Below are 26,100 nucleotides of genomic sequence, written 5' to 3' on the forward strand. Positions count from 1 at the left end.
TTTAGTAAAATTCTTTAATAACTGTAAAATTTAATATACTTTTAGTAAATTTTATTGTGTAGTTTTCTTAATTCTACGTCTTGAAAATTTATATAGTTGTTACTTTCATGGTTGCCACCACTACGAATTTTTCTCCGAGTGCATTCTCAAAGTTTGTAGGTGTCATTCAATTTCACCCTGTGCATTTATCCCGCAACGGGTCGCAGCTGCGTGTGACAAACGAGAAGCGTCGAGAGAACAGTACACCTACTAGAGTCCCGCGATAAGCTTATTACCGAATTACGTTTCATCGATCTCTCGTGCGTGCAAGAGCGATCGCCAGGCTATTATGATGACGCCAACTCCGCGCCTCTTTCGCTCCACACACACACACACACACACACACACACACGCGTGCGAAACAACAAGCGAGAGAGAAAGAGAGCTCCCCCGATTTATGACTTGCGAGGGCGCGACTATCTCTCGCCGCCGCCGTCGTCCGGCAGGATGTTGCAAAATTGCCCGATCGTTAACGGAAGGTACTCGCCACTTATCACGTCGCGCATTACGTATGTACCTTTCGTGCGTACGAGGGTATCGTAAATACATCGAGGGGAGAGAACAATCTCGCGCGCGCGTGCACTTCAGAGCGAAGAAGATCGTTAGGCTCGTTAACTTTCGTCGGAAACGGTAACGTACGAAACCGCGAAACAATTATTGGTACTGTACCATCGCGTACACGATGATGTTGCGCGCGGGACGCGTGAGATCGAGGGGAAAAGAGGGGGAGGGGCAGGGCAAGGCGGGAAAGGGCACTCTCGTATAATTCGTGGGTTTGCGCAGATGGGCTATCGTTATCGAAAGTCAGCCTGTCAGATTGAAACGTTTTCGCGCGGCGCTCTTAATGGGCCAGTGTCAGTCAATTTGTTTCGCGATGCCTGGGCCCGGGCAAACCGAAAAAACGCAACGCTCGTCGGGATATACCCGAAAATTATCCGCCTCATATCGGGGCCACAGTCGTAATGCCTCCGCGACGGTATGTAATTTTCGCTCGTCTCTTTCTCTTAAGATAGATTTATTCCGCTCGTCGACGGCCGTTTTCATTTTTCTGCGGTATTATTATCCGCGACCGCCCACGTACACCGCGGGAGAAATCGCGAAACGCCAGTTATACTCATTATGTCTCTCCTCTACGTAGTCCCCGTATAAAATATATAAACGCGCGCGGTTTATAAATTATCTCAAGGTTTACTCGCGCGCTGGAAAGTATCGGCCTATCGTCAAATACTAAAGCGAAATAAATGCGCGCAATAACATTAAAATATATAAAGTGAAAAAAGATAATTTTTCAAACCAGAAAATACTTAATGAAATACGTATGACTGCCACGTTTTATTAATTCCATTTTCTTTTTGTTTTTTTGCAATATTTTAACGTATTATTAAGAAATTGTAACAGAGTAAAGATAAACGTTTTTTCACGAGGTCATCAAGTTTATCTTTACACTCGTGCGATGTGCGCGTCGTATTTATTTTATAATTATTCTGATGAATTTCGTGGAATTGAAATTTCACAAGTGAACTCGCGATGACGTAATTAAAACGAATTCTTTTATCGGTCGATTTCTAAGGCGCGTAACATTATCCGCTTCTTAGGATCGAGTCCGATCCTTCAAGACAGGTCGCACATGCTCCGGATTCCAGTCAGGATATTCCTACCTCCGATCGGAACCTGGACCGGCTGCGGCCGTCGGAAACCAGTTCAGCGAAGCATTATAATGCCGAATACACAACCCGCGGCCCGTTAACTAATCTCCCCTGTAGCGACCTTCCATTAGCTCGATTCTACAGCCGATACATCATTACGCGACGGTGCCGTCGATCTCTCGCGCCCGTCTCTTTAAGACTCGAAGAATGTAAATAGATGACGAAGCCTTGTTTTTCGGGAGACAAAAATCACTCTTATCTGAAACGAACGCTTTCGAAACGTTTCGGTTCTCGAAATATTCGAATATCCGAAAGTTCCGTAAAGAACGACCGTAATCCGAATTGTTATCGCCGAGATACGAAGCGATATACTGGATCAGCTTGAGTATGGCGCACGAATCTTGTCTTCTCTCGACCGTGCGTCGAAGCGAAGACAGGAATAACAAATCGGCGTGCGCTAGCCAACTTATTCCAGCGAGATCCTCCTGATGGCAATCTAGCCCAAAGGGCTGGCGCGAAAAATGCGACGACATGCCGGGAAGCAGGGGAGGACGCACCACGCATACGTTACGCGGTCATAATTCTCGCGTCTAGCCGCCGGCTACGTCACCACCGCGCCGGCCACTCGACAAATCATTCCTCGTTAACGCGCCGACTTTTTATCGCGGGGGAAAAATATCAATTTGCGCGCCGTTTCTTCGCCGTACGCGGCTAACGGGTCCCCCCCTGATGGCTTACCGCCGATCGGTGCGCGCCCGAGCGCGGCATTTCTCCCTCGACTTTTTTCGCAGTTTTCCCCTGTTATCATCTCCCCGATATCTGCGCGATGATATCGCTTTGTCGAGCGGCGGTCTACCGGCGGAAACGCCGATTGCCGCGGGGAAAGACGCGCGAGAGGGAGTTTATATCGCGGGATGCCGTCGGGAAATCCTCCTGACGATCGAGGGAGTAATTGGAATTTCTTTTTTTTTTTACGACGGACGGGGAAGTGAAATCTTCCAATCGATGAACGGCGACTCAATTATCCTCGCGGGTGAGACGCTCGTTCGAGGGGCTCTCCAAGAAAAAGACATTTAATCTTCGTATAATTCTTTTGTTTTTTTACGCTCACTTATCGCGAGAGAGCAAACGTCTACTTTTTTCCTCCCCCTCGCTGTATTTACCCGGTATTAGGAAGATGCGCGAAATTTTCTAAGCGGCCATTTATCCTGACGATTGGTGCGTACATAAAACACGACGGGCGGTTATATATCATAGCTATCAGCCACGCGTAGCGCCTGTGATCATTCAAAACGTCCCGACAAATCATTCCTCGTTAAAGACAGTTCTTTTTCCCCTCTCGGTACAACGGAAAAATATCAATTTCTGCCGTTTCCCGCCCATATCTCTTCGTCCACATCTAACGGTCCCTCTTTCTCCGCTGCGCGTTTAAACCTTCATCCCGTTTCTTTCTCTTTCTCTCTCTCTCTCTCTTCTCCACACCCTTCTTCCGCACCTATCTTTTTCCACACGCCGCGATGTGATAACCGCGAGAAACTCCGCCGTCGTAAGACGAGGTGTAGCTAAAAGGTAGCGCGATTACTCGGTTGTGCATGAAAGACGCGTACGGGGCGCACGAAAGAGAGGGGAGGCAGGGATCGTCGTGCGGAAAAAGACGCGAACACGTAACGCGAGTGGCGTAAGATAGGGGGGGGGGAAGGGATGAGCGATGGTATTAACGCAATTTCCTAGGCAACCGTGTACGCGCGCAGAAGAAGAGACAAGAGGTAATTACCGTGACAGCGTCAGTATAGCGCGTCGCGCATATGGAACGGCGCCGTTGATTTGATGCTGGCCACGCTCGATTTTGCCCGGGGAATTACGAGGCCGATACTACAACTCGCTCGTAAAACCGCCGTGTCCGCGCGATGCACGACGCGTCGAATCGGACGTGTCTATTTCCCCTTCGTCCAATCGCGCGACGTGGCGATATACGGTAGAAAATATCGCGTTATCGTAGATCCGTCACTTGACTTTGAGATTGTCGCGGTTATTACCGGCGATTTCGTGGACTATTACCGTTTAATTCTAACATAAATTGTGATTTAGTACTCGGATATCCCCAGCGAAACTTCTGTGTGAACTTTCATACGGTGTATACCCTCTCGGTGATGATGTGCTTTCTATCGCTCGGTTAAGATCGCTGAGGATCGTTGACCGATTCTCACTCGCGAGCTCGTCGCGATTTATTGTTTGCGCTGTCGCGACACCCGTCTTTGCAAGGAGGAGCGCGTTACTTTGACGTAACACGAGGAAACAGAGGAGAAAAAGAGAGAGAGAGAGGGAGAGAGAAAGAGAGAGAACCTCGCAGTAAGTAGCGAGCGCTACTCGACAATGAGCGCGACGGGTGTGCTTTTACCTCTAGGCTCTTTACCTTCCCCTTCCCTCCCGGCCATTCAACGAAAATGGCCTGCCATTATTGGCATTGTGGCGACGACAACGACGAGAAAAGCGAAGGCGCGAAGAAACGGGGTAACCGCCCGTCGCCGCTTGACTCTCGCCGTGGGCTAACGATCGTGTTATTAGCGCAAATCAAATTGGCGACTGTCTCACGCCGGAACAACGGCGAGAGACCGCCAAGAGGCGGAAGGAAGCGCGCGCGCGCGCGCACCAAGGACCAATTTACTCTCGCGGCGAGAGCGTGAGGACCGCCGTTAATTTGCATATCGAAATCGAACGGGCGCGCAGTCGGAATCGTCCCGATTTCCTTCCCCGTCTCGTGTAACGCTTTGATTATTCATTACTGACTCCACACAAAGCTCTCTTCCTGCTTTCCCGTGTAAGAAACGTTCCTGCGTTACTATCGGGCATTCTGCGCGGGAAGAAGAAGTATACCCTCTATGTAATTCTGCACTATTTCTTATTACAGCTGTAACTACTAGTTACACCTGTCAGTTACACACCTTGTGCTATTTCTTATTATAGCCGCAGTTAGTAATAATAACTCCCTATTATTATTGATTATTAATTATAGTAAGTATCTCGATTTTTTTCACGTTTGTGTTGATATTAACATTTTATCACGCGTGCTGCTATTATTGACATTATTGTTTAACAAAAAATTCTTGTTTTTAATGCATGAATTCATAAAACACGTTCTTTTTATTTAAAATTATTTTTTATACATAAGATATTAATATATACATTTAGTAGCATCCTTACTAAATTTTTTATCTTTTAGTTTGTCATGAGTTTTTTAAATCACTAGGCACTATCGAGACGTTGTTAAAATTTTAAAAACCATGTTTCATGTTTTGATTTGCGAACGAGAAATGTCTACCTGCTAATGGAAAAAGTCGCGAATCAATTAATTAGACGTTTCACGCGATATTAAGTACGAGTGTTTGTTACTGCGGCGGAAGTTATTTATGACTCTGCTCAATATCACCTGACGCAAGCTGAATTTGCTCTTTAAATCTCGAAGCGACGCGGCTGTTTTTAATTACGTCGCATCTTTTCGCTTCGCACTAATTACAGCGTGAAATACGACCTCTCCTTGGGCTCTCCGACGTTCGTGCTTTACGGTACTCTCGCGCGAACGTGGCGCAGCGCCGGATTTCTTTCTTTCTCGCACTCGCCCCGATCCGAGAACGGTAAATTAACACGATACGGAGCAAACGTCACGTTCGATTATTTATCACTCTTATTCGCGATAAGCGATTCGATACCCGGAGACGCGGCCTCGCCGCGATCGACGCCTATCTACGCGTGCCGGGCTAATTACGGATCTTTTTTTTTTTATTTCCCGCGCGATCGCTTTCACAAAATACAGATCTGATCGCGCGATAAGTTACACGCGTGTCCAATTCCAGGTGTCACTCGCGCGCCGTGTCGCCGTCGATGGACACTGACAGTGGCCGGTGCAATAATCAACGCACTGATTGCCGCCGTGTCTCACGCGCGGCCAAACCCAACGATCTTATTATTAAAGCGATCGATCGATCGAATTGTCTGGACGAAGGACAGGGTTGAACCCATTCACCCTCTCTCTCTTTTTCTCTGTCTCTCTCTCTCTCTCTCTCTTCGCTCTTTAGTTAGGTTCATAGCTATGATAAGCTAGCGACTTCAATACCGATCGGTTATCTTGGACGTTATAATCTACTACATTATATCATGTTAAGAGTAGTTAATCTTAGGATAATTTTACGACTTCATTAAGAGAACTCGCTCACGTAATGTTGGCTTTCCGGCCTAACCGATGGATAGACCTCGGTATAAGGTAGCTCGAAGAAGCATCGCGATATCGATTCGCCGATATATCTCGTCGTCTCCTTATTGTATTACATCCTCGATTTTTTTTTTTTCGGCGACACCGTATCCCCGCGTGCGTGTCGCTGCAGAGGAATCACGAATTACCTCGACGCTCGAGGCTTCAACGGACGCGCTCGCCGAGCTTGTAGGACCTTGCGCGTTTACCTGCATACAGGGTGCCCCATTAGTAGTCATTAAACTTTCCCGCATGACTGACCTGCCCGGCTTTCGGGATCTGTTCTACGTCGGTGTGTGTGTGTGTGTTCGTCGGCCTTGCGAGAGGCCGGCGCTCCTCGTGATCGTGCGCTCGATCTTTAGAAAATTGGATCGCGCGATACTCGGCATCTCCGTGTGTATGTGTGCGACAGGTTGCCATTGCGAAATCTCAAATTCAGCGAGCCGCGCACTTTACGAGGCGATTTATTTTTTTGCGGGTGTCGCGCATTAATAATCCGAAGCACGGTTTTCCTCGTTGCGATGCATTGTCGATTCCGACGCTATGGAATTATGCCGTCTCGATTATTAAGCGACATTTGCATCACGACGACTAGATAAAGCCAGATAATGCGAACAGATAGTATCGATGTAACGTGCAATTCGCGAGTAAACAGACATTATTAAAAAAAAAAAAAAACGCGAAATAAAATATCATCTGATTTCATATGCATGAGACAGTATCGCATATCCCGTGTATTTACAAGCGCTAATAACAACTAACGTAATATCTTGTTCGAATTGGCAGCGCGTTATTATTTTGTCCCATCACCTGAGTCCGAAGTAACGAATGCAATGGCAGTATTATCAATGTTACAATAATTACGTTCGCAGTGATCAAGCAAGAAATAAAAACGCCGACGATTTCAATTCGCATGAATAAAATATAACGTGCTGAACGATATATTGCACTTCTTTCGCAATCGTCGGGCTGAGGAAGCACGAGCAAAGCCGGCCGTACGGCCCGGCGCGCATTGCCCGAACGCGATTTCGAGGGGTCACCCTATGTGAGAGGCGCGAAGGAAGCTTTTGTACGTACGGGGAATAGTCCGCGGGAAGCGTGTCCGGTGTGTCCGGGCGAGCGGTCGTCCGAGAGAGCGGCGGATGGTCACCCTGTTGTCAAGGGGTCATCCATTGGCTCGCTCTCACTTAGCATAAAAGGGGTAACTAGCAAATGCCCGCTGCCATAATGGAACGAGTGTCCCATGGACGTATAATTAGGCGCGCAGTCCATGGGAAATTCCGGACCCTATTCCGTCGTTTTAGCCAGTCGGTCTGGACGTTTCGCATAGGCATTATTTAAAAGACTCGGGGGGTCATCCTCGCGCGCGGGCCAGAAATATCGCGGAGTGTCGACGAGCAGTTGTCAAACACCGAGAAATACGACACGCGCGAAATATAATAAAGAGGCTACTTGGACAGAGGGAGAGAGAGAGAGAGAGAGAGAGACGGTAATAGAATCGCGGATAATCTATCTCGACTGTCGATGACGCAAAACAGCGCTTTATCCTTTCGTTGTTTTGTGTTTCCTCGTTCGTTCGTTTACGTTGCGTTTTTTTTTTCGCGACTCGTCTCGCGCAGCGATTATTGCCGCGAGACTTACAATGATGTAGACATACCGAGGAGAATGCGGTATTAATTGAACATTATCAACTGCCGTTGGGAAACGTACCGTTCCTCGTTACGCGCCGATCTGTTTGCCTAATGGCTTGATAACTGCTTGCCTTAAGACGATTACACCGTAGAAAAACTCTGATCATGTAACAAGAAAAATTAAGGACACGACAATATGCCTTATGCACGGCTATACAGTCTAGACAGCCGGCAATAAAGGGATATCGATGAAAAACTGTTTTTTTTTCCTGAAACGGGAAACACTGACTTTGACGTTGCAGGGATTTGTTTGAAGAAAATAATCGTCTGAACGATGTTTCACATCGCAAGGTTAAAGATGACAGAGAATTATCATTAATACTCAGTCCACGTGTGGAAGAATACGATTTGCATATCTGTCAGACGTTTTATAATGAAAGATGTTCTATGATGAAAATCCTATCGTGAGTAACATCAATTCCGATTAAAACTGATTTATGATGCACATTCCCGAAACCCGTTCAAATGAAAATTTAATACAGCAATTCATATTAATATAGCAATAAATAAAAATCTAATGTTTAGTCTTGTATTAGAATAATATTTGAATATGATTTCAGTAATATTGTCATCAAAGCTATTCCTATTGACAGAATTTGTTCTCATCACAATATTTTATATAATCAATATTGGTGCTATATTTGTATAGTATTATCTAATTGATAAATTGATAAATAACTTTATCTCTGGAATATTCGAATGTTTAAAGTGAAATCGACACTTATGCTTATTTACGCCTTTTTAAATTTTATTATTATCATTTATCGAAATTTACTAGCGAGTTTGCCGTGCATTTCTTGTGGATAGCAGATTGTTGATCGTACATTATGCACTGTATATAGCAAGACATCGAGAGGAATGCCGTTCTGATAGCGCCGCCCGAAAAGAATAATCTACCTCAAGGCCGATCGAAACGCACGCCTCCTACTCGCGTTGAAATCACCAGACGTCGCCTCCTACAGGCGTCGAAATCACTACAACGCCGGTGCGTTTGATATCCGTTTTTACTTTAAGTACGGCAGAATAATACGATGAGTCAGAGTAATTGATAGGAATGCAAATGATTTCATTAAATAAGCCGTCATTGCCAACGGTTCGCAATCATTAATTGGTTCTCGACTGAAGAGCATACCGCTGTCGCGTTTTTGTTCTAACGTCAGAATTAATTCGATTGATCGCCGTTATCGTCGTCGTTGATGCGCCTAGCGATTATTTTTGCGGCACACATCTCCGCGGAGTATCTATATATAAACTCGCCGAAAATTGTTACCGGTTTCGATCCCCACCTCCGGACCCCCCCGCGCGACCTGTTAATTTATTCCCGATACTGATACCGGTATCGGGCGACAAATCCGGTGCGCCTACGCGGGCGCCCATCGAAAACCCAATTCAATCGAAGGCAAAGACTCACGGGTGCGCTTTATCGGGCGAAGTGCTGTCAACGGGTCCGTGGCGGAGACACGTCCGGCCGCAGGCAAGGAGAGATCGTGAGATGTATCCCGCTGGGTATCCAAGTGGACGATATCCCGACGGTACGTAGGAATCGCGAGTCCGATAGAACTCCGAGGGAAGAAGAAAAAAACGGAGCTCGGATACGCGCACTCACACACTGTTTCCTGTTTCTCTCCGCGAAGGAGCACTCCTCGTAAGGGTTTCTCGTTCACGCGCGTGTTCCCTTTCTCTCCTAGTCGTGCTTGAATCACAGTCGTGTTCACGTGGCACTCGCACAAAAGTCGACAAAAGTCCCGCGCGCAGGATCGGCAGAGATAATCTGCACGCTGGGTTTTCGAGCTCGCGAGTCGACTCGAGGCTCCTCCTCGTCGGCGATTCTGCGGACTGGCTCGTCGAGTCGTGGCGCGTATTCATTAATATGATAATCATCCAATACGTATACGATGCCTCTCGATGATCGCCCTCGTCTCCGTCATCTTCGTCGTCTTCTTCTTCATCGTCGTCGTCGTGGCCGACGACGGCGGCACCGGCGCCGCTGTGCAAAACACCATCATAAATCTGAAGTACGATTTCGATCGCGATCGATAAGACGAAACGGGGAAAAAGGATAACGAGAAAATGCGTACAAGTACGATGCGCCGCGCAAGTCGATCGAATCACTCGCGAATGAAACTCGTCTCGATCTCCGGAAAAATTAGTTTTCGCGAGTTCACAACTTTGCGCGCGATCCCAAAAAATCCCAACTTCTTCCTTCCCCCTTTACGTTCCACCGGCACCGACTCGTCGTGCCCACTGAGATGCACTTTTCTCTACCTCGATACCGTCACTCTCCGTGTCTCGGCACGTTTTCACGTATCTCTGGTCATTTCGTTATCGCGCCTCCGCCTTCGTCGTCGTTCACCTCATCCTCCGTCCTTCCTCGCCCTCTCCTTCTCCTCCTCCACCCCCGCCTCCTCCTCCTCCCTCCTCCTCCTCCTCCTCCGTTTCTTCCTCTTCCACCTCCAGCTTCTTCTCCACCTTCCACCAACGGAGACGACTCGTCGTGCTGTTTATGCTGTCCTCTTCCCTCTTCCTCTTCCTTCCTACGTTTCTTCCTCTGATCCCGCACGATCAAACGACCACTACCGCGACCAATAACCACTTGGTCCCGCTGCGATGCCGCGAGCGGAGGTGCCGTTCCGCGCGTCGCGACTAATTTTCGGACGAACTTTCCGGTTCGGTGTCTTGTATTGGACTGTGCAGAAGTGGCACCTTCCAGTTTCTGAACTTACATCTTGTCAGGTAAGTGTGAGCTTTGCCCGCGCGGTCCCGGGGCGGTGGTGCGTGTATGCGTTCGCGTGTACATACGTACGCTCTCGCGTTCGTGTCGCGCGTGTGCGTATGCACACGTGTATGCGTGTCGCGCCGCAGACCCGCCTCTTTCCCCACTCTGTACGCGGCTCTATCTGGCCTCTCTCTCGCGCGCGCGCTCGCGTGCTCCCGATCGCCGCCATACGAGTGTGATAGCGGCGCGCTCCCTCTGTCGAATGTGCGTATAGACCGCCACGTGTGTGTGCGTACATGCGTGCGTGCGTGCGTGCGTGCGTGCGTGCTAGCTGCCGTCGTGGACGCACGCGAGTGTACGGGTTACCCCCGTGTGTCGCCCGTAGACGACGATGACGACGACCACTGGTAGCTTCCAGGTAGACGTTCCTCTTTTTCTCTACCGTTCACGTTCTCTCTCTCTCTCTCTCTCTCTCTCTCTCTGCCCCCCTCCTCCCTCTCTAGATATCCCCCCTCGATGTTAGTTTTTTTTTCCATCGCGCGCGTTGTCTCTTTCCTTCTTTCCTTCTCCTCCCGCTTAGTTCTCTAGATGCGTGAGTGCGTGCGTGACTCTGCCGGTGCGCGTAGAGGACATTTAACGCATCGCGATCGTATTTTATCCCTACCAGTTGCGTTCCGAGAGGAGGAAAGAGATCGAGCGAGGATTTCCTAAGATTAGATACGCTGGGAGGGTAGCCGTGACGAGGGGGTAGTTGCTCGCGCGATCATTCTTTTCGGGGGGAGGTAGTTGCCATCCTCGAAGTTGATTAGCCGAGTACTTTTCACACGACATTATCGTGGCAATATACTCGCGCGATTTATTAGTATTTTATATTTACGTTATACCGTGTTATTCTAATTAAAATGTAAGTGGCTTAAGAGACATAATGTGTATGTACATTTGCCTTGAGTGCAAATCGAGGCTTAGAACTCTTGATGATGTTATGCCGCCGCTGGATCTCATGCTGCGCGTCGCATTGAACGAGAAGCCGCGGATTAAATAAACTTGTCTCCTGGTCGAATGTATTTAGCATATTTTCGATGACAGCGATAAGAGAATATAAATCTGCGTTGAAAGCCTCATTCGAACATTTGCATATTCATAAGATGGCGTGTAAGAAAATAAAAAAAAAAATTCTAGTTAAGATAATTAAAAAATTCTCGATTAAAATAGATGTACCTTGTTTACCCGTTAAAAAGAGAGAAAGCCCATGTTCTACGTTTCGCGACTTTCCAGAATCAAAATTTGAAAACTGACCACCCGCACGTCCTCTGTAACATGTCGAATATGTTTCATCATTTAAAAGAGAACAGTGCACCAACACATGCATCGGAGTGTATCGGAACATATAAGGCGCAATGAACAATACAGTCGCTTTTTCTTTTCATTCACGTGTTACTCTTGATTAACCGACTCGATATCTTTTTTTTTTTTCTTTTTGCGCCGGGATGCAATCTTCTTTCGCAACATTTCAATTTCGACGTTAATTACCTCGGTAACCATATTCAAAATTAAAAGCCAGTTGAAGTCGCCATTTGAAAGTGACTTGAGAACAAGGTTGTCTTAATTTGCCAGAACCTCTTCATCCTTGAGCGCTTATAACGCAAAAACCGCTGACGCCTTCTGGGGCATCTCCCGCGTGGACATTATAAACGTCCGCTGACGAAGAAAGAGAAATCCACACTTGACGTTTTAATATTGTCCCCCCTGGCACGAATAAATCGCTCGTCCGAGAACGACCGCAGGCGTGGAAAACGGATCCCCGGTATCTCCGATCGGTTTTTTTTCCTCCGAGTGGAAACTCGAATGAAAGTTTCACCGAGATGTCAACGGCGGTTGCTCCTCCTTTACGTAGCTCCGGTATTCCGATTTCCGATTGAAAGATCTAAATCTCCGGACGGTACGGATTTACCTTTTTCGATATTTTTCCATTTACGCAACGTTTTACGAGACACGAGGAGGGATCGCGGAGATCTTTAATCGCCACCTTTTCGGGCCGAATGAATCGATTCCGGCGTGTCCTTCCCGAGAAGGCTATCCGTTCAAATATACGCGGTACGTCCACCTCATAAAACTTTTAATTTATCGTCGAATCGAAATTTTATTTCGCACACACGTCCCTCCTGACGATTCGACTGATCGTATCATTAATCGCGTTCGCGTTAACATAAAAATAACTGGGATTGGCGTAAAAGCCCGTGAGCCTTTATTTTGCAGGCGGATGCAAATGCCGTGTCGGTGATTAGCGTGAATTTTGAACATTAATTAAATCGACCGATTTCGCGACAGAACCTCCGGCGAAGAAAATCACGCGGATTCCCGTTTCTCGTTGTCTCTCCTTTCCTCGCCTTTCCGCGTCTTCCCGTCTTTTTTTTTTTTTTTTCACGGACTCTCTCAATCGACGACGGGGGTAACGAAGCCGGTCGTCGTACGAGAGTTTCACCTCGGGCGTCTCCATCGCGCGGCTATTTTAACGAAGCCGGGGAGAGCGCCCCGAAGTTCGTGAAGGCGCAAATAAGAGGATAGTTTCACGACCGGCTCGTCGTCGGCCGTCCATTTTTCCATCTTCGGTCGTCCGCGTTACGCCCATAAGTGATCCCGAGTGTCGATCTCATACCTATAACGAGGCTGATCGAGTGCACCAGCCCTGGCTTGAGAGGCTCGCGCTTGTATGCACGGTAAGAAAAGACGAGACGAGAAGAGACAGAGGAAGAGGGAGAGAGAGAGAGAATAAGAGGGCCGTAGATAGAGATACTCTGTTAATCAAGCGAAATCCACGGCGTTCGAACCAGTTTCGTTAATGAAGCGGTGACATGATATCCATTAAGGCGAGAAATTTTATGCCCGCGCGAAATTCGCGGCTCTCGATTCGCGCCGCGACAACGAGACGCGTTGTTACGCAGAAAAACCGCCGATGAACGATTGGAAAACAGTCGTAAACGCTCCCTTATTTTATTCTGTGAAACACGCCGTCGAATCAGTTTAGTTAATGAGATCTCCGTTGTTTAAAGTTTTTTATGTAACATTTAGATACTGGTACATACAGCGATTTGTTGACTTACGAGGAATAAGAGAGAAAGAGAAAGAGACTACTAAAAACGCTTGTATGAATCGATAATATTTAAAAATAGACAACTATTTAAAATTAATGATATAATAAATTAATAAATTAATAAAAATTTATAATATTGCACCGTATGTGTAGAAATGAATTGCTACTGAACAGCTTGGGACATAAAGTAAAACATTTTTTAATTTTCTTTCGATAAAAATACATTTATTCATTAAGGAATTTATAGAATATGTATAGGTTTCTCACAGAATGTTAATTATTCTGCATAATACAAAATATTCTGCTTACAAATATTTTATATAGATTGTTATATTAGCAGTAATTTTTTTTGTCACTAATGATTTTTGCAAAAGGTTATAAAGAAATTTAATTATTTAATTTATAATTAAATTATCATTATGTATAAAACGAATCGTATTTTAATGCATATAGTGTGTCTCAACTCTGAGCAAACAGATCCTGGCACAATTTTAAGTAGTAAAAGTAGACGCTGGCCAGCCAGCGTTTATGTAATAACGAAGAACATCTGTCGATAATGAGATGTCTCTTCTTACTTTATTGTGCGTTAATATGATTTCTTACTACCTTAAAAATTGCGAAAAAAAAGAATTGCATTTATAATAATATACGTTTAATTAAACATTTATTTACGAAGTCTACGTTAAGACAATGTCATTTAAAGGGAAACACGAAAAATTTAAAAACTGATGCCGCTTGCGACCTCTTTAAGATTCGTCGGCTCGAGAGTCTTTCCTTGAATTCGTCGTCCAACTAAGACGGTGGAGAGAAAATCGGCAAACAACGTTCCCCCTCAAACACGTTCTTGTGTACGCCAATATTTTAGCGTTAACGAATTAACATATATTTCCCCGTCCATGTTAAAATACAAGCGCGCGTGTTGTAAAAAAAATTCGACGGCGCTCCGTCATCCTCGCCTTGTTTTTTACCATTTTCATCAGGTAGACTCTTGTGACTTGATACGTGTGTGCGGCAGCGCGTTTCCCTCGGTCGCGTCGCGCGCGATTTATCGGGTCTCTTTTCGAATTCTTATCGCGCTTCATAAAAACGACGTCGCGCGTTATGGCCTCTGCGGCGGCGACGACGGCGGAGGCCGGGACACATATAACAGTGAATTGTCGTTACGTTTGTCATTGTCGTGGTAAAATAAAAGGCCGCGTCGTATCTGCCGCCGAGAAGAGGAGCGAGAGAGAGGAAGATCTACTGCAGATATCCCCGGGTAAACGAGTATTCGCTCGCGTCTGCCGCGACAGTAATGTCGGGACGAGCACTTTTATTAGCCCGCCGTTCTCGGTCCAACTTCCCTCCTTCGCGCACGTTTGTCGGAAATCTCTTCCTTTTCGCGGTACTCGCTCGGACTACCGATACACACTATAACACATTCTGATGAGAAGCATATTTTCGGGTGGATTGCGCCTCGACTTCCGTGCACGCGATTGCGATCTATTTTTTTTTTTTTTTTTTGCTACGACGCGCACATTTCTATGTGATACGAATATTTGTGAGAAATATTAGAAATTCTAATGCTGTAACGTAGGAAGAACGCTGCATACAAAACTTATTTGATACACTGAAAAAAGGAGCTAATAATAATAATCAAGCTTTGGTGAAATAATTTCAACTAAATGTTTGATTATATGTTTAGTTATTATATACCAAGCGATCACTAAATATTACTAAATATCAAACCGAACATTCAATTAAAACTATTTCATCAAAGCTTTTAGTATATAATTGCCATTTATCAGGCTTTATGATTATTATCGGACTCTTTTTTTCAGTGTACGCGGCGTGATTAATTTCGAAACTTTCTTGAAAATAACGATTATCTATACATATAAAGAAATCGTCTACGACATTTGCCTCGTGTTACAACTACATCTGTTCCAGACGGCAAGCACCTGCGACAAAATAACGCGAGGCGAAAATAATTAGACCGTTTAACGTGGTCCGGAAAGTGCTCCGTAGAAATCTTAACTGGCGCAAGATAAAATGTGTGATGCGAAAATTCGTCGCGGTACAGTAATTGCGAGAAAATTCCACTCGACGAGAGACGTGACGTAACGTGACGTTACACACATTACACTATCACATTATATAAATTCATAAAGGGCAAACGCGTTCACGGAGCGTGTGTTTTACGTAATGCCGCACCGAGCGTGCAACGCTATGATTTCCGGTTCAACGCTTCGAACGGATAATGCCTAAATCAAACGGCTACTTTCGCGGAGGCGAGCCCTGGAAAAGCGTGTGGTCCAAATCTCGCATGGCGACAGGTGCCTCGCTATTCTGCATCGAGTCGTTAATGCATACACACGCATTCAGAGCGGTCCTATCGAGATTTTGTGTAATCAAGAATTCGCTCGACGAATCCTCGCGTTTACCGGTACGTGAGAGGGACTGATTTAATTTCTGCTGATATACGTAATATATGTCATGCTGAAACGGCTTGACGACTCGAAAAACGCGCTGCACCGCGTGATTTCGCCGCGTTTTTGCTTGTAGATTCGTATCGCGTGAGAGAGCGAAAAGTGCGTTGTCACTCCGTACATGTAGATTAAATCAAAATAAAAATTAAAATAAAATGAAAATGATTATATGTTTTAATAAAGAAACAAAGAATTGCAATTGCGCGAAATTGCGTAATAATCAAGTACCAACTAAATGTTTTTTTCGTTTCTTTATGTTACATTACATCTAAAGCTAGACTTGGAAGGAAAGATTTAGGCTTGTTTGCACCGGTGTAGTTAAACTTTAAACTCGGTTTAAACTTACTTTCTATCTTTCTAATTTTTACAACTAGAAAGAGATAAATACATCGATACCAATTAGGTCGGTAGAAATGTGGAATAAACTCAGCTGCAGGTGAAATTGGCTTTAATTCGCGTTTTTCAGCGCTTCGATTTTTTTGCCAGGCCCATGACGTCTACACAAAATTAACGCTTTCGTTATTAATTTATCAGCTTCCGCAGTTTCTTTGCATACCTCTCGAGATAAGAAACGTTGTAATGCAGCCAGCGGAGATGCGGGGAGCATATAACCCGCGCAAATTTAGTGTTCCGCTTTAATCTATGTTTATACTCGGCTATATTCTCTTTCTCTCTCATTCTCGTCTTCTTCCCGTTCCCGCTCTCCCGTCGCATTTCGCGCCTCCCTTTCTCGTTTCGCCGTTGCGTCGTTTAATCTGCATGCCGCGTGCGTTTACGCCGTGAATAAGGCGCATCGGGAACGCCCCGTGTGTACGCACTCGGGAACACTTTTAATGGGCCCGCACCATCGACGAGAGCCGGCTGAGCATTAAAACAAATCTCTGCTCCGCGCGCGAACGGCGACGATCTTACCTATCGGTCGTACGTTGCACTGGTTGCACGTTGTGCGTGCGATAGTGCGACGCAAATACCATTCCCGCGTAGACATTCCCGTGCTCAGAATCCGGCCAGTGTGACAGGCGATTTGTTCCGGCGCTGCGATTGGCTCTGTTATGTTCGATAATTTAGTGATAAGACGTTTGCAATTCTCCCATTTTTACGATCTGATTTAAATTACGCAATTTCCTCTTGACATGTGCTATTTAGGGTTATAAATTTGAAAAAAAAAGTAGCGATATATTGATTTAACTTGATTGAAAATAGTTCCTACGTATATATTGTGCGGAAAAACTCGACCAATCGGATTCTTTGTAGATCCGCGTGTGAACATGGAATGCATAGGCGGTATCATTGTCCGATATAGAACATTTAAATATTGCCTACTGTACTGTAATTACAGTGCTCGTACTGTGATTTCGTCATGGTGCACCGTGCAGCTTTTCATAAATTATAGCACGATCGAACTGTGACTTGTAATTTGGCAAATTGCTATTCTCCATGAAAGATCGACACGTCGTTTATACAAGTCGATTACCGATCGATTGTCGATTAACGATTTCTCGCGATCAATTTTCGCTTTGTCCGCTCTGACTATAATTAATAGTTAGCCGTTTGTCATCTTCATTTTTGTACCACCGCCTGTAACGTTTTATTAATGTTACCTCGAGATTTTCGCAGCGTCGTTTCCGTTGTTGAACTAGAACTCCGAAACCTCGGCGATCCTGATCGATCGGCGATTTTGAAGAGAATACGCGCGCAGGTTTATCGGAGATCGTTTTCAATTATTCGCCGCAAACTCGCGCGGGGACTATCCGCGCGGCGCCCGTAAATTTTCCATACCGCGTAATTAGATGGAAATTAGACAGTTTATATTTATCAGCAGGTGGCAATTACCGTCGGTGATCTACGCATTTTTGTCGCATTATGTAATTACATTTGCATTAAGGTCGTCGACCAGATTTCCTCGTTTTATTAACGGTCGCGACGCTACGAATATTAGACATTTTTCGCGCGCGGTGCAATCGAAGGATGCGTCGCGAATGCGCTCTTCGCATAAACAGCGCGACGAGATACCGAGGAGGATCAACGTTCAACGTTAAATGCACTCGGTTCTTAAGATCTTGCTTTACGCGCACGTATATATTCTATTAAGAGATATAAAATAAAAATCGAGTTCAGCTCTTTCGCTATCCTGCTCCATTTAAGTGCGTGAGTTTTACTTTTATTATTCTTAATTAAAGCAACATCTTGTTTTCGCCTCTTCTTAAACGTTTGTTGTGTTCTCTTTCCCCCTTTCAAAAATATACGATGATGTGATACGAGTGTGTACGATATACAAATGCAAGTATCAACAATGTATCGAATTCGAATTCGACTGTGTTCGGTAACAATAAGACCAAATGACTGTGCGAATCAATCATTCCTGTGGTGTAACAACACACGCAAATGCAATTGTTAGAAGTCGCACCGGTCGTACTTAGCGTTAAATTGAACCCCGGAGTATCCATTGTCGCTGATACTATACTTCTCGCTGCGGAGAAGACGATCGTGCTTACAGCCGAAGTTGTGTATCGCTATTCGTTAGCCATGCCATACGTACATTTCTCGCGCGGAGCTACAAGCGCCGGATAACTAGATTGAAATTGAACGGCTCGGGTTATCTCTGCGAAGTGTTAGGATGCCCGTGCACGCACGGATACAAATCATCAGTTTTACATAACGGCGACGCCGACTGTAACGCCGGGAGGTACACGGCCAATACGTATCGCGGCCGTGCACGCCGTTTATACGTTTAATTTTCGTAACACATTGGACCCGCGTGGATCGGCGAAAAGCTAAACTGTATAGATAGTATAATTATTGGTCGGTGTATGAGAGAAGTCGTACATTTTACGGAGCTAGTCGCGAGTTAATGATTACGCGAAGTTACATGCGTAAGTAACATTTAATTCGTTGGAAGTTGTGGCCGAAGTTTATGCCCCGCAACCCCCGAGTATTAATTACGTTGATAAAATACATATACTTTTACTTCCCCTGCGGAGTCGCGTAGCTCGCGCGACCGCGAATTACGAGCGCTGTATAATTACGGTAAACTGTATTCGCGCATCGAGCTGCATCGGCTTGAAATTTTTAATATGGTCGCGCCACAGGTGCACATCGTTGAGCGCATTAAGATAAATCTTTCTTCCCCCCACGACGATATCTATTGATGACCGCCAAAGCCTTTGCGAATATATGAATATGTTATGTGATATAGAATTACCAGACGTCCTGTTTTCTCTAGAAAATCTCTTTCAAACTGGCATCTATCTCCAGTATCTCCTTCTTTATTAACTCTTATCCGGGCAAAGTAAATTAACCAGACACATCTTATGGTAGTATAAAATTACTTTCTAAAGATTTTTTAAATTTAAGTCGCGTGGGGGATTTATAAGCTGATTTTTTCAACTATGACAGGAATCGAAATTAATTAATTTAGAAATAAACTTATAAATAATTATTGAACTTTTTATGTATAACATTGATACAAGTAAAAATAATTAATAAATAGAAAATCAGAGCGCATTTTTAAAATCTTTATATCTTTTATATATTTTGAGAAATAAGTTTATAAAATTATATTTACAATAAAACATTAAAAGATAGGAGAATTAACGTGATATAAATAATTAATTGATTCTCTTTTCTTCTTTTTAATTCCTAGATGGATATTTCTTGTTTTAAAAAATAGGTTACGATCCATAAGTTTAGGAAATTCTTCTAAACTAACAATAAGATGATAAAAGATCATACCTTGTTTCTTTGTCAAATATGATAACGTATATTGCGTAACAGGATCTTTTTACGAAATAAAGTCGATTCTCGTAATTGCATATTATCCTGAATGCCACGATGCAGCGAACAATTTCAATCGCTTGGAATTTCACCGATAAGATCGCTAGAGTTTATTATTATTATTATTAATGCAAATGGCGCGTTATTACGACGAGGGCGTCAATGCGCATATCACCATTGGTTTATTATTGCTTTCGTATCATTTATATAACCGAACGGCATCAGAGAACAATGCGTCCGCGCGATCGAGGTCTCTTATTAATTACGGTCGTTTCTTCGAGAATTCTTCTCTCAATTAACCGAGCGCGCATTGAAAGCAAGCACTTGTCTTCCCTTTTCTCATCGAAAGATAACCATACCAGAGAGATTGACGATGGTCGCGCCGATAGATCCTGTGAGCTACGATTCAGATGGATACTCTGCGGTAGGCAAGGGTTCATCGCCCCGCTGTCGTTGTAACATCGTGCTACATGTCCTATGGATGTGAAAGAGCTATCGATTTATCGGCAAACTCTCGATTCAGGCACTCCGTTGCGAGATTACGCAAGCGTAAGTTGCTTTACACGGAAATTCAATATTATCGTTTGCGTGGTACATCAGGCGATAACGTTAATATGTTTCTAAAAAGAGTATAAAAATTATTAATTAAAGTCAATAATATCTTCGTATTGTAAGCAGTATCTTAGATAGGACGAGGGCAACATTTTCGAGATGTGGACGACCTCGCGTTAAGAATCTCTGCGTCTGTGAATAATCTTTTGTACAATTCATTCACATTTGTTATGGAAGTATAAGTCATATTTATTTTATTATACTTTAATTTTGAATATATTTTACATTTTTCAATAATTAGTAGCGGGATTAATGCAATCACATAAAGAGTTATTAATCGTTAATAAACGTCGCTTTCTAATAATCTTTTGCATAATGGATATAGAAGAAAACATTGATACTTTAAAGTTTGACGCGTGGAATTTTAATTTCTGACGATTCAACAAGAAATTTTAGTAGTTTTGATTTCGATGAGAGTTCAAGAGCGCGTATAATTTTTATGTATTGTAGAAAAGAATCTTATAATCTCGCTTATGTTGATAATTAGTAATCATTTATCATATGTATCTATTGCATATATTTTTCCCAGATTTCTCTAGTAAACCGTTAGACCATTAGAGACAATCCCTGCAATTTTATTGCTTTAAAATAAAGATAAAAATATCTTTCATATTTCCGTAAAATACGTCCATAAATTATTTCCATGATAATGATAGGAAGATAATTATAAATCATGTTAAATTTGAAATTTTTCAGTTGAGTTATTATATATTTTTAATCTAGAAAATTTTAAAGAATATATATAAATTTTGAAAGAACAAGTTATTTGAAGAATTCGATTAATTTTATAATTATTTACGTATAGTTTTATGATTTTGTTTATTATGTTTTTACTTTTGCTATTCTACATGATCGTACTATTATTAGAAGAAAAGCTTGACTGAAGTAATGAATCATACATTTGGATACGCATGAATCATATATTTTAAAATACGAGATAAAAAATTTTAAATGAATGTAAATTTTTGTGAAAACACGATGTCCCCTTTGTAACGAGTGGCATGAGTCATGTTAGAATCGTGAGAAAAGACGCGTGTGACAACACGTTTTGCGCTTGTCCAGCACGGACAGTTTCAATTGAATCACACGAATGATTGACGATTAATTAGTCAAGAAACCCCGTGTGCGGCAGTAAAATTTAATATTTCTTACACAGAAAGGCACTTGAAAACTTAAAATTCTTCGGATAACGTTGTTGAAATTTTTCCCGTAGTATCGTTTGCCGATTTAATGCTACGCCCACGCAACGGATTGCAATTACAGCCGGCGATGTTTCTTCTACTCTTTAAACGAGCGGAATACAATAGACGAGCGAATCGATTAATCATTAATTGGTGTTCGTGTTACGGAGGGCGCGAATAAAATAACACCTTTACGGCACAGCCGCACGATAAGTTAAATCCAGTTGCGCGATTTTACAGTTAACGTACGTAAATGCAAAATGGACTTGGCGATTACCGTCACGACTTCAGTTTCCAACAATTGTGATTAGCAGCACTTAAATGTCAACTTACCGTTCCCTTGTGTTATGGGCGCTTATCTAATAATCATAAACTTTCCATTTAAAAAGATGATTTTATAATCGGCTTTGGGTATTTTGCCTATGATCAACGTTTAAAAAATTTCTGAGGTATGCGAAATAAAAATAGGTGGGGTCGTAACATTTTGCAAGTCTCCGCCATTCAACTACCCATGATTGAACAATCGAAAGTTTGCGTGTTAGGACTTGAATGCGTTTTGTGCACAAACACACACGGTCGAACTCATTATACCGATTCATAACTAAGCCAACGCCATTCTCTTTCTGAATGCGATGCACTGTCACATCGAGTGTTATGGCGAGCATCGCAGTCCATTATACTCAGCGATACATCGACGTTTTATTGTGCGTATGTGTGACACGTATCCGAACTATACCAATGTCGAGCTTCTTGATTTGGCTTTTCATTTTTTTATCAAAATAAATATAATTTACAAAATAATTAATAAAACTCGAGAATCAATTAAAAATTTAAAAAAGGGATAAAGTAATAAGGACACTGCGATCGTTTTGCTTTTTCTTTTTTGCGTTAAATAATAGAATTGTTACAAGTTATGTATTACAATATTACTTAATTTTAGTCTGTTACAATAAAAATGTTGGTTCACATTATTAAACTTTGTAAATCATTCAGATTTTAATTGATTTGAGTTATAACTTGGGTTATGTGTTATTTTCTTAAAGATGTCATTTTTCATACGCAAGACCGTTATCTCATTCTTGTTCTTGCAAGAGAAGGAGGCTCAATGACCGAGTACACCCACATTTAATCGCGTTTACGGCACACACCGCTTATCGTTCGCCTAGGTGCGCGCGGTTTGCTTGGGATATCGATCGCGATTATAGATCGTGGAAAAGGCATAATCGACTCGACGTTTATAAGGTTCTATCGCCCGGTAATCGAAGTTACGAATCGGCCGATCGAAAGGTCGTGCGTGTGCGCTAATGGTAAAGACACGATAAAAACGCTGATATACCGTCCAGCGTGCCGGACGTTCGAAAGGCCTCCACCGTGTGGTGCAACGATAAAAAGCACCGATATACCCGGCAACGTTCGAAAGGCCTTTGGGTAACGCGTATGCTTTTCTCTTTCTCTCTCTCTCTCTCTCTCTCTCTCTCTCGGTTGTACGCACACGCACGTGTGTGTTGCACCTCTCGCGGGAAACCGCGGATCGTTACGCGCGGTCGTAATGCGGCAGCGCGCGGAGGCTCCGTGACATTTGTACCGGGAAAGCGCACGTGCGCACCGTGACACCACGAGGATCCGTCATAAATAAACTCGCCGCTCGGTGCAAACGTAATTCGTCGGTGCGTATCTTAAATTGTCGACTTATCGTTTACTAAGTAACGCTCTCCTCCGCCTCGCTCTGCTCCTCACCCGTGTGTGCGGCTCGCTGAACATCGCATTCGTCACACCGGGCGAACATTATCCGCGTAAGATCCAACCGAGATAAGATTCTATTTCGTTTACCCAGAGGCCATATTTTATTTCGTGAAAAGTGAGATACAAGTATCCTGTCTCATCGGTTACAATGAGATGGAGAGGAGGTAAAGTCATTTTCGCAATTACCTCGCACTTTCCTGATATGTGACTTCCACAAAATTTATGAAGAATTTATGTGTCAATGTGCATTTTTATATTTTTGCATCGTTAAAATTGGATCTCCTTCTGGCGGTTTCTGCGGGCGTTTAAATGCTTTATGTTTTATCCGCCACACTGGTCGCAGCACGCATATGTCAAAGCGAGCGCGGAACAACCGCGAGTTAAGCCCGTCCAGACGCCGTACGTGCGCGTGTAACGCTTTAAGCCCCATGTCACGTATTCCGGTTGAGACAGATTATAATATCAAAGGTAAACCGCGGTCAGGCGGTCGGTATCATGCGAAAGTCAACAACGATGAGAGGAATGACAAGGATCCGACGGAGCACAGGTGGAAAAAATAATTTTACAATAATCGTCACGCGAAACTTTCTTGTAGCAATAAATTAACCAAATTCGAAAGCAGCTAACTGAAACGACGAGAAAAACGGCGCACGGTTTTTGAAAGAATTAATTGTATGTATTTTTTATCTCGTGAAGCCTTGTGCTGGAAGAAAGGTTTCAATTTGAAATTAATTTTTATAATATTCATAAAATATATTGCGTTTCACAACGGTGCTATCGCGACGTTTTTATTCACAGTTCTTTTCTGACCCTCGACATCTTTTGATTTCAGAATCAGACGACCTGCCGTTAAAATTTCCGAGAATACTCGGCGTCCCTTTAAGACGGAGGATCATCCGATACTTTGATAATATCGAAATGCCCGGTACATGAGAACGAGCATCCGCATCCGTGTATCGCGTTACACACATTGGATCAAAATATCAAAGGTAAGTCTCGTCCGGTCGAATATGGCAGGAAGACGGGGCTAATTGCGCGCGAATGCACGAGGGCAGCAACGGCAGTCTAGCGCAACGAGGGTTCCGACGTCGGTGCGTGCGCAAGGAGGTAGAAACTTGCAGCGGGTTAGACGGGAAGGGGAGGGAAAAAAGGCGAGAGAGAAACGAAGGAGAGTGACGAGCTAAAGGGAATCGATCGGTCATTACCATAATTTGTATATGAGTACCACCTGGAGAACGGTGGCAGTACCCCATGGTCAACGCTCACAAACCTCTCCTTTTTTTTCTCTCTCTTTTGATCTCCGCTGCCCCTAGCTGTCCCTCTTCTTTGAAGCGCGCAAGAATCGTCTTCGTGCATCCCATTAAGGCGTCTCGGCCGTGGAAGGGGGAAAAAACCGCGAAGGTGCCGGCAATTGCCGCGCGACGGCGATTTGTTGTTCGCGATCGTCCGCACAGAGCTGCAGATTCCTATCACTTCGCCGTGACAAATCGAATTCAATTTCGGTATGGTAAATCAGGTGCTAAACGCGGCTGAATATTAAACGTTTCGATAATTATCTTCCACTTTGAATTACTGCCTCGGGCACCCGATCGCGATCGTCCTAGCTGGATTACACACGGGAGCCTCTTAACATCCCGCGAGCGCGTCGAAAAGCGCGCGCTCGTAACAGTTTATTACCGCTAATAACTAGTGTTACAACGCGCGTTTTCTGGGAAAGAAATGCGGGCAAACTAAGTGATACTTTTAACCAGATTTACCGCGTGCTTACGGATATATGGGGAATAAAGTATATGAGGAGGAATTGTTATTCAGGCGCGCGCGCGCGAGCCTCGTGGAGTAGCGTGCGCTCTCGCGCGCGCTAATAATGTGCGGCCCATTAAAATACCCAGCTTCATTGCATTTAAGATGATGTTCAAATTACTATGATACCGGCCGTTACGTTTATGCCTCTTAGAAGCGCGCGCGCACGGCACACCGTTATTATTAAGACATCGGCGGTGGCTCGATAACCGAAGCAATTTTCACTCTCCGACTCCAGGTGAGCTTGAGCGTGACCGAAAAGTGTAAGTCGTAGTCTCTCGAAAACGTCTAGAACTTACTTAAATTGCCGTCGCGACCTTCGGGACAAACGCTCGTTCCGTATATTATTCGCCGTGTATCGGTCACGCGCCATAAATCGAAAATCCCAGAAAGATCAAGGCCTCCCTTATCTCAGGCGACGTCCGAGACGGCGTTCTGCGATTTTTACGACCGACCGCGAATTTCGTCCTTTTCTTTTTCCTCGTATCTCGTCGTTATATCTCGAGAACGGTCCGGCATTCAAAAGGAATGCGCGGATTAAGGATATTCGAATTAGAGAGAAAGAGAGGAAAAAATAAGCTTGCGTTAATTTTTTTTTTTATAAAATAAAATTAACGTAAGGTATTTTTTTGAATCGCAAAAAATAAGTAGCTCCGATTTTTTTCCGTGTATTAAGAAATAATTGAACAGCAGATTATGCCGACGAAAATTAATAAATGAAGGATTTAACCTTTTTTTATTTTCAGTTTATGAAACATGAGATTTAAAGCATTAATGATTCAAGTGCCGAGATTGAAAATCATTTTTTCAATCAAAATCGAAAACGAAGAACTGTATCGGGAGGAGAGCATCCTACTTGAGAGTTAAACGTCTCGTTTCGTTCGCCATCGCCGACGACTACACCTGTGCCGCTTGTCGCCCTCATTCAATGCCGAAATCGCGCGACCCCCGTCCCTCCGCGGTCCTCTTTCTTACCAGCATACACTGCGGTGCAACGTTGGCTCTCACCGCGGTAAGCCGAGACCTCGCCGCGATCGTATATCAATGGCTATAGCTGCATATACGTACGCTGTGCGAATAAATATAATTATAA

The 26,100-nt window shown here is 44.0% G+C and overlaps 1 protein-coding gene and 1 long non-coding RNA gene across 6 annotated transcripts in view; one reads left to right on the forward strand and one right to left on the reverse strand.

Annotated features, from left to right (window-relative positions):
* Positions 1–26,100, reverse strand: part of LOC105833531 (protein grainyhead) — a 107,808-nt gene that overhangs the window by 46,465 nt on the left and 35,243 nt on the right. Inside the window, exon 1 of one of the 4 annotated variants that reach the window (XM_036292682.1) lies at positions 9,034–9,224. The exons of the other annotated variants lie outside the window; for them this stretch is intronic. The gene's annotated coding sequence lies outside the window, so the exon portion shown is untranslated. Of the gene's footprint in view, positions 1–9,033; positions 9,225–26,100 lie in introns of those variants that run through there. 4 annotated transcript variants of the gene reach the window in all.
* LOC118647571 overlaps positions 1–26,100 on the forward strand; it is a 90,809-nt gene that overhangs the window by 5,093 nt on the left and 59,616 nt on the right. The window contains exons 1-2 of one of the 2 annotated variants that reach the window (XR_004964763.1): positions 9,224–10,355; positions 24,040–24,196. This is a non-coding gene — a long non-coding RNA (uncharacterized LOC118647571). Of the gene's footprint in view, positions 1–9,223; positions 10,356–24,039; positions 24,197–26,100 lie in introns of those variants that run through there. The other variant, XR_004964762.1, reaches the window with a different exon arrangement.

Source organism: Monomorium pharaonis, chromosome 10, assembly GCF_013373865.1.
Source record: "Monomorium pharaonis isolate MP-MQ-018 chromosome 10, ASM1337386v2, whole genome shotgun sequence".
Lineage (NCBI taxonomy): Eukaryota > Metazoa > Arthropoda > Insecta > Hymenoptera > Formicidae > Monomorium > Monomorium pharaonis.